Here is a 9,108-nt window from a genome sequence, read left to right as displayed (position 1 = left end):
TCTTAATAACTAAACCTTAATACTTCATAATGAATAAAAATATTAAACCAACTAAGATAATTGCCTCTAAAATTTACTAAGACTCCATTTTTATAAATTTTCTTTTAATAAGACTTTTGTAACTTATAAATACTTCTAAATTATAATAAATTTTTAAATAGTCAAAAAAACTTAAAATTATGTTTTTAATCAATCTTCTAATTAAAATTTATTAACGGGACTCACATTGGATAACATATAATAATTAACAATGCATCATAGAAATCATTACTTTCTACAAGTGTAAGTTTGATAACAAAAAAATCATATTGATTATCAATTTGATTACACTTTTTACAAAACATATAGAAATTCAAATGCATATCACAACATAATAAGATTTTTTTAACAAAATATGTAAAATGGATAAATTCTTGGTATATGCAATTGAATATTTTTAATATTTAATTATACTTCAAAGTAATAGAATGCTAACACTATTACTTTTAGGACAATAAGTCTTACCATGCTTCTTTTCAAATATATCTAAAATTTTAAATGAAACAAAAAAGCTAAATTTTGGAACCTACTTAATTTTGCTAAGTTGTGTTCTTTTTTTTCTTTTGTTTGAAATTTCAAATAAATTTGAAGAGATAAGGTTTGAAATCCATATAATTATGCGAATTCATATTCTTTCCTTGTTTTTGTCCATAATTTCAAACAAATTGAAGACCCAAGGTTTAAAACTTATCAAGGTTGGTCTTTTGTATTTTTGGAGTTCTATTTTAATTCTACAATCTTTTTGATCATAAAAAAGAAACTAAATTAGAGATGGCCACCAAATAATACTAACAATAATTATAGATTAATAAAATATTACTCAAGATTAGAAGTGATATTTTTATATATATAAATAAATAATTATTAAACTTATATTAATATATAAAAACTATCAAGCATGTAAATTAAAATTAATAATAATAATAATAATAAGATTAAAAGTACAAATAAAATAAGATAAGTAAAAATAAAAGATTAATTAAAGTAACTATAAATATGAATAAAATTAAATTTAAAAAAAATTAAAATAAAATAATATTAAAAATTATTTTATTTTATTTTAATATTTATTTTAAAAATTAATCTAATTATATTTTATATTTTATATTTTATATTTTTTTCTAATTTATAATAAAATTAATTCAAAGCTCAAAACATAAAAAATAAAATAAAAAATAAAATAAAAAGGTGAGTGATAGATGAAATAGAAATTACTACCTTCAATTATATTTTGCTTAAGGCATCAAACTCCTTCTATTCTAAAAATTACTAGAAATTAAATAAGTATGTAATTGCAATGAAAATTGTACATCTATAAGACTACCTATAAGATGCATGAAATTAAAAAATGAATAAAAATCCATAATCAAATATTCACTAAGCACTATGTTACTTGTTTAAAATATCCATACTTGATTGTAAGGGTGTTATTCATCTAAGGAGCTCATATCTATTGTGGATAATATTTGCCAAAGTATCTCAACAATACAACACCAGAGGAACAATAAGCAAGGAAATAAGGTGCCATTACAAGGCTATCAATATTAATAGTAAATACTATAAGATATAAGGATACTTAAAGGCCAAGAAAAAGCACTTAAGGAATAATCAAAAAGTAACACATTACATAGTGGATTCTACATAGTAGCACCATGAGTCAAATAATATTAGGTCAAAGGCCATATATTTTTTCAACTAAGCAATTGATTTTTTTCTCTCTTTTTTAATAATTATGTATATTGAATCTAATTTTAAAGGATTATGTCCCATGCTTGTTAATAACCTCAAGAATTTGAATAACATTTGGCAACCATGTTAAAGAGCATTGTATGATATAATCTTGAGAGACTTAATAAAAAATGAATACAAGATCTACGAGCAAAATAAGAAAAAGAATTGAAGCAAAAGGAAACATGGAAAGATCTCCTTCTAAACAACCTAAGATTGACATGCAAAAATTAAGAAAAACTGCCACTAGCTTTAAAGAGGCCAATGAGTTATAGAGTTGGTTACAACAATATACCACAACAAATAAAGATTATATGAGAATAGTCTTATAAGAAATGTCACAACATTATGAAGAATTCGTACAAGTAGTTTAGAATTCACAATCCAAGTTTCAAACATCTCAAGCACAATAATTGAGTGTAGAAATAGAAGAAGGCTACAGCCAAATCCTATGGAAAAATCCACTTGTGACATCCATTTCAATTCAGCAATGATAGTTAATTTAAGACAATCTAGTGTAAAATGTTTTGTGTATGATTGCATGGATGATTCTAATAAGTACATTAAAGTATACTTAATTGCAGTAGAGATTAAAAGAATCATATCATTGAAAATATTGAAACAAATATTTAAAATAATGTTACAAGAAGTAAGTATTATGTGGTGTTTATCTTTTGTTTGCAAGCACCTTGAGGTTGTATGAGAGGAATTTGAATTAAGCTTTATGAAACAATTTAGGTGCATGAAAACCAATGGCAACATTGTATTTAAGTTATTCAAAATTAGGCAAGCCAATCACAAGATAATAAAAGATTATTTAGACTTATTCACTAATATTATAAAAAAAACTTGATACTATTTTTGGTGACTCCATTCAAACCTTGTGATTCAAATAAGGCTTATCATTGAACATCAGACAAGACAAAATATATATACAATCCAAAAGCATAGAAGAAACACTCATGATCACTCTCAAAATTGGTCGTATATTGTTATTCATAAAAGAATCCAAAAAAAGAAATCTATGTGGAATATCAATAATATATATTTATTGCCACAATATAAAATTTAAAGATTATTACTGGAATCTCTCAAATCCAAACAAACAACTGAATAATATTCAAGGAAAGTCAACCACTGCAACCATAGAATTGGATGAAGAAATTAAATGTGATACATTTCATTTGTAATGCAATAGAAGATTAAGCACTTGACTCATATAGTTAGGTCCTTGTTTTAAATATAAAGGAAACCATTGAAATAATGACTAGACTCATGCATATCAACAATGTACAAAATATCAAAATCAACAAAATCCAAGTTGTAGAAGAATAACCATCACTAATACCAAAGAGTTGCACTTTCTAATAATGTCAATAATAGAGGCCAAATGTGCCACAATAAGTACTTGAGTTAATCAGGGACAATTCAAAGTACTTATAGAAATAGAACAAAAATCTTATGTCTTGTATACCATAGAGTACTGAAAGTTGTTTAAAAATATTTGCAAATAAATACAATAGGATCCATGCATAGAGAAGACTATAATCCAATTGATGTCAACATTGAAAAAAATGCAATAGAAAATATATTTAATAATATTACATTTATAAAAAAACATACTCAATTATTCAAATTAAATCTCAAGATACTAATGTATTCAAAACACAAGGTACAATCTAAATTATTATTAGAAGTGGTCGTAGACCTACATGCTACAACCATAGATTTTAATGCCAAAGTTATAAAGCTTCATATTAGGAAGCATCAATTAACTAACATACTTGTAGATAGAAGATCTGGTATTAACATCATAGCAAATAACATTCACAAGTTCTTAGAGCTTCTTTAATCCAAATTTATATCATTTGTACTTTGTATGAAAAATAATGCTTGAATTAAGCTCTTTGGAATATTACAAAATATAATTATTATCACCTAAGATATCCATGCATCCATTATCTTTTTAATAATTGAGATACATGTCAAGTATTACTTTTTAGTCATCTTGGAGAGACTATGGTTATAAGACATGAATGCATCTAACAATTGGTTTAACAATAAAATCACCATTCACCACTAATATCAACATGCATATATTTGTGTTGACAGCTATATCACTTGAAAAAAAGCCTCAACCACTTAAAAAATCATGAGCAATAATTAGATCTCTATACTAAGCTCAAATAAAGAAGAGCTTGTAAACAAGCTCAAACTACATTTGATTCCTCTCAAAAAAGTAAACCTCATAGTTGTAAAAAACAATGAATAATTGGACATACTTGTGAAATTTACTATTGAGCTTTAAGACTGATCCATCATCAATGAATAACTACCATATATTAAACTAGAAGAACATAAAATTAAGAGATGGCCTTACAATTTTTTAAAAAAAATAGAACTTGTCAATCTTAAGATACTTTGAAAATTTAAAAATATTAAAATAAATATTCATGCATCCAACAATATAAAAATTTTCACAATTACATTATTTTGTGAATATTTAGATGTATTTGCATAGTTACACAATGATTTAAGAAAAATATCTACAAAGATAGTCGAGCATCAAATCAACCTTGTTTTGAATACTACTCCAATTTAATAAAAGTAATATCAAATGAATTTCAATTAAACATAAATTATGAAGCAAGAGCTAGATAAACTTCTATAAGCCAAATTTATCTCACTTATAGATTTTACCCTATAATTGTCATCTATAGTAATTATTCTAAAACAAATCCAGAACTTTATTAATTTGCATGGAATTTTATCAATTAAACGATGCTACAAACAAAAAAAAAAAAAAAAAAAAAAAAACCATTATTCTCTTTTGTATATAAAAAAACATCATTGATAAGATTTTAGGTTATAAAGTGTATAGCTTCATTGACTACTTCTTGGGATATTACCAAGCAGCCATGGCACTAGAGGTTAAAACAAAATGGCCTTTTTTTTTATAAAATAGAGACTATTTTAGTTTGAATGAATGCTATTTGGTGTGAAAAATGCATCAATGACATTCCAGCACATTATGGAATTTGCATTTAAACCATACCTTTAGAAATTCTTTTGAATATACCTAGATAATAAAACCATCTATGGACCCAAAAACAAACACATCCAATATCTATAATAATTTTTTTGAAGTTTATTGAAAGTATGGCATTAGCTTCAACATGAGTAAATGTATGTTTTTATTCTTCTTCAAGCTCATATTTGGATATATTGTATATCATTTGGGCAAGTTTTTGGATCCCAAGAAAATCAAACAAATATAAAACATGCCTGTACTTTGCAATTAAAAGGTTATTCAAATTATTCTCAGAATTGCTCAATTCAATATGACATTATCATGTAGTAATACGACTACATGGTAAAAAATAGAAATAAAGATGTTATTATAGAAGAACCTAGTAAAAATATGTAGTAGAAAAATAAGGATAAATAATAAGAAGGTAATAAAAAATTTGGTCTAAATGCTACTTTTTTATAGAAGAGATTTTTATTTACTTTATAGAGGCATAAATAAGCCAAATCAAAATAAATGAGATAAGAAAATAATATAGACATATTTAGGAGAGAATTAAAAATAAATTAAAGTAAAAATTATTTCAAATTAATAAGAATTAATATCCAAAAATAATTAATTATAAATCAAGTTCAAAATCAGATTCCAAGTCACAAAACTATACACCTACAACAACTTTGGAATTCTTATTGCAAATTAAAAATAAATAAAAATAAAATTAGAATTTAAAAGAGATTTTTGAGAGTTGGTTTTAAGTCATTTGGATTAGTATTGAGGTTTTGAGGGATTTTTAAAATTAAATGATGTACTTAGTGGATTTAGATTTTGAGAAATAAAATAAGTTTATAAGTTTGAAAATTTTGTAAATTTCGTGGCATATTAATACATGAAAATTTGAAAGTTTGTTCTTGTGCTTATTACAAATGTGTGTGAAAGAGTTGAGATCAATTGAATAATTAGGTTGAAGAAAATGAAAGTTTTTATGGATTGTGGTTTTGAAACTTGGGATTTAGAGGACTAATGAATATTTTTAAGATATATGTCAATTTGCTAGTTGGATTGACATAATTTTTTTTTAATAATAGCCAGCTTGAATTTTAATAAATATTCAAAGTTTGGAACCAATTTAATAGTGAAATTAAGAGATTGTGACTTAAGAATATCAATATCAAGGTTAAAGAAGGAGACAGGCTAACACTTGAGCAAAGTTTAGGAATTATCATCTATTTGGTATGTGCAAACTTTTTCAACTTTTTGTGCTTATTGCTAACTTAATTTAAGAAAAATTTACAAATTTTGAATCAAAATCAATAGTTCAATCATTAATTATTAAAGTTTGAATTTGATGTAGGATTTGTTTAAGATTTAGGGTGTGGTTAGATTTTACTTAGGATTGATTTAAGATTTAGGATTTGATTAGATTTTGCTTAAAATTAGTTTAGGATTTGATTAGAATTTAAGCTTTTATTAGGATTTTATTAGGATTTGACTTAAGATTTGATTAAGATTCATTAAGATTTCAATTAGGATTTAATTAAGATTTAATTAAGATTCATTAGGATTTCAATTAGAATTTAATAATGATTTGATCAAGGCTCATTAGAATTTTAATTAGGATTTTTATTAGAATTTAATTAGGGCTTAATATAAAATTTGATTAAGATTCATAAGAGTTTTAATTAAGATTAAATTAGGATTGAATTAGGATTTATTTTGAATTTATTTTAAAAAATTAGTTTCAATATTTCTTCAAGTTTTTTGTTATTTTTTTTAAGTTTATATTTATAGTATTTCTTTAAAATTATTATTATTTCTTTAAAATTTTAATTTTATATTTTTTTCAAATTTTTTTATTACTTTTCTTTGAGATTAATTTATGACTTCTTTGTATTTTTTTGTATGAAGCAAAATAAATCTCTACTAATTGAAAATCTATTCTAATTTATAACTATTAATAGCTTCCAATGTAATTATTTAAATTATCTTCTACCTTATTTTGGATAAATTATTTGAATTCATCCAAATTAATTTATCCAAAATTTAATCTAACATTAATTGTGATTACTTGCCTTAAATTGTATTTAATTTAACTTGGTTGCCTACACCCCCTAGCCCTCAAAAGGTCTCATAGAGTACTAAAGAATCAGTGATGAATCTGTTGAATAATGAAGTGTGCCTTCTCTTCTTGCTCATCTTCAAAACTTCACTCCAATCTCAACACTTACAGTCAAACTATCTAAGTTGTATGGTGTCTCTATTATGGCTTTGTAGATGTTATAGACTTTTGGAAGGAATTACTAAAGTTATATGGTGCATTCAAAACACCCATAGATTTATTCCATGTTTAAAAAGAACCTAAAAATAATGTTAAAGAAGATGCTATCTATCTAATTGATTCCAATTTACAATTAATATGTTATATTTGCTCAAGTAATATATATTTATTTTGTAACACTTTTAAGATTTGCCTTGCAATGTTACAAGTGATGATAATTATGATCTTACAATTGATATGTAGATGCTACCAATCTAGAATCTTCTTGTATCAAAAATTTCCATAAGAAAACACAATTTTTTCAAAGATCTAATATTTTTAATATATACATAACAACTTGTTGTTACTAAGTACTTTATCTTATGGAGATTCTTAATTTCACATCATTGCCATTATATGGGATATTTTTTAGTATATAAAGTGTTGTTGAACCATAATTTTTTTATATTATTTTTGTTACTTTTTGTCTTTTATTATAAACATGTTCTATATCCAATTCAATATTCTTTTTTTAAAAAAAAGATCAAAAACTAATAAAATAGAATAGGATGTGAGAGTATAAACTAAGCATCAATTATTCTTGAATAAATAAATAGTATTATTAATAACAAAAAAATCTTTTACAAAATCTTCCATCAGCAAGTAAAAATATTTTTATTATTATAAATTATAATATTGTTACTGTTGATTTGAAGAAACAAGATTTGATTGAATTTAAAGTGATGGATTTACCTATTTATTTAATGTAGGTATATACACACTTGGAACAACTTTTTTCTTTTTTTAATTAGAAAGAGAGACAAAAGGAATGGAATTTAACTGTAAAAACATGATGACAGTTGATCACAAGTATTGGAATCTATCCGAGGTATCTAACCAACATAAAATAAAATAAAATAAAAGTGGTAAAACAAAAAGAGTATTTTTTGAAAAAAAACATACACATACACACACGCACAGTTTCTATGAAAGAGTTGTGGCTATGGTTTTTGATGCATTGCAAGGAACGTGTAAGGAAGTACAAACATAATATCCAACCTTGGACTGAAAGAAACAAAACAAACTTGAAGTAGTTGAAGTAGTTGAAGTAGTCAGTAAACTAAAGTGTAATGTAGGAATGAACATGGAGAAACAGTCCATGAAGTAGTTAGTAAACTAAAGTGTAATGCAGGAATGAATATGGAGAAACAGTCCATGAAGGTGAGGGTTGCAAGCTTGGTTAGTTGTGAGGATGAAAGGTGAGAGATTAGGGCATTTACAACAGATTGGAGCAAGACGCTTGATTCTTTTCCATTTCTTGTTTTCGCTCGCTCGCTCGCTCGCTCGCTGTTTGTTTGTTTGTTTGTTTGTTGTAGTACTGTGGGGTTTTGAGTCTTGACGGCGTGGGAGAGTGGTGGTTGATTTTTCAAAATTGAGTAAGTTGGGGACGGTGAGGACATGGTGATTCCCGCACGCTGTGTACCCTAAAGCAGAGAACCACATCAGTGGCAACGTCAGTAAGCAGTTTGCACAGGCCCAGAGTGCAACACATTCAATGTAGGTCGGTGATGAACGAAAGAAAGAAAGCAAGCAAGGAGAGACGCACGCACGCCATGGTTGGGGATGTTGCGCCACTTCAGTAGGGGAGGGAGAGGTGGGTCACTGTACCGCGTAGGTGGTGATCCAGATGACTCGGGAGTTCTTCTGAATCACATTCTGTGAGAGCATGAGGGTGCACAGGGACTTCTTCGCAGCCCGGCCACAGACGACGCGATACCTGCTTCCCTGCACAGTTGTGCGGGTACGTGACGTGGAAACGAGGGTCCGTAGCCCTCAACGGGCGATGTTGTTGTGGTGGCTGATTTACCGAGCACGGCGGCTGCGTTGTGGTGCATTGGGCGCAAAGAGCTCCGAACGCGAGCAGGCTAGGAGCAAAACCCCGGGAATCAAAGAGGATAAACTAATGGTGTTTGCGAGAATCCAACGAGGCGGCGAGTTGGCGCGCAGCGTGAGAAGAAAAAAATAAGTAGCCTTGAAGTCGTTTGAACACAACAGCCTG

The 9,108-nt window shown here is 26.9% G+C and overlaps 1 long non-coding RNA gene across 1 annotated transcript; it reads right to left on the bottom strand.

Moving 5' to 3' along the window:
* Positions 1-1,642: 1,642 nt before the first annotated feature.
* On the bottom strand, positions 1,643-9,101 carry LOC141044340 (uncharacterized). The gene is made up of 2 exons (XR_016499883.1): positions 8,718-9,101; positions 1,643-8,533 (listed from the first exon to the last, which is right to left on the bottom strand). It is a non-coding gene; the product is annotated as an uncharacterized LOC141044340 (long non-coding RNA).
* Positions 9,102-9,108: the final 7 nt, after the last annotated feature.

The sequence above is a fragment of the Physcomitrium patens genome, chromosome 21, assembly GCF_059467195.1.
Source record: "Physcomitrium patens ecotype Gransden chromosome 21, ASM5946719v1, whole genome shotgun sequence".
Taxonomy (NCBI): domain Eukaryota; kingdom Viridiplantae; phylum Streptophyta; class Bryopsida; order Funariales; family Funariaceae; genus Physcomitrium; species Physcomitrium patens.
The sequence above is the reverse complement of the archived record's forward strand: the minus strand, read 5'-3'. Positions and strand labels throughout refer to the sequence as shown.